The following is a 700-nucleotide window of genomic DNA, read 5'->3' on the forward strand; positions in this document are numbered from 1 at the left end:
AACCAGATCAAGGTGAGGCAGTGGAAGGAGAGGAAGGGGTGGCGACCGTCTGGGGAGGGGAAGAAGATTGGAGCCTGTGGAAGGGGAGCACATGGAGGGAAGGGCTGACGGAGGATGAAGATGCAAAGTGCCCTAGCCGCGTGCAACGGAGGGAGGGAGGAATGGAGGGAGGAAGGGAGGGCGGGAAATGGCACAAATATAAACGGCCTTCACGCCTCGAGCCTCGGAACAGCTTACCCTGGAGGAAGCAAGCGAGGAAGCAGAAATGAAGCACCCGGCGCCCTGCATTTCCAGAGAGAAAAGGGATTGACAAGCGTAAGAATGGAAAAGAAGCCCTCTGACGGAGGCACTCGATTGAGGGGCAAGGGGCTAGAACATTAAAGCGAAGGACGCGACCAGGCATACCCTCGGCGCCGGAGACGACCCGTTGTTCATCCAGTCTTACTTTGTCGTGCATGCAAGTTAGTGATGCTGCCATCGCACACGTAGGGGGGGGGATGCTTCGTGCTTTTTGCCGCTGTCTGCGCTTGTCTCCTTCCCCTGCCCTCCCTACAGAGGACGAGACTCCTGCAAGACAGGACGGGTCGCCGGCGCCCCTGCTCCCCGCTCCTTCCCCCCTTCCGCAAACTTTCAACCTTGCCTTCTCTTTTCCTTGTCCAAACGAGCCTCTGCCCTCCCCGTACCGTCTCCCTCCCTACTC

This window comes from Nannochloropsis gaditana (genome assembly GCF_000240725.1).
Source record: "Nannochloropsis gaditana CCMP526 unplaced genomic scaffold scaffold263, whole genome shotgun sequence".
Lineage (NCBI taxonomy): Eukaryota > Eustigmatophyceae > Eustigmatales > Monodopsidaceae > Microchloropsis > Microchloropsis gaditana.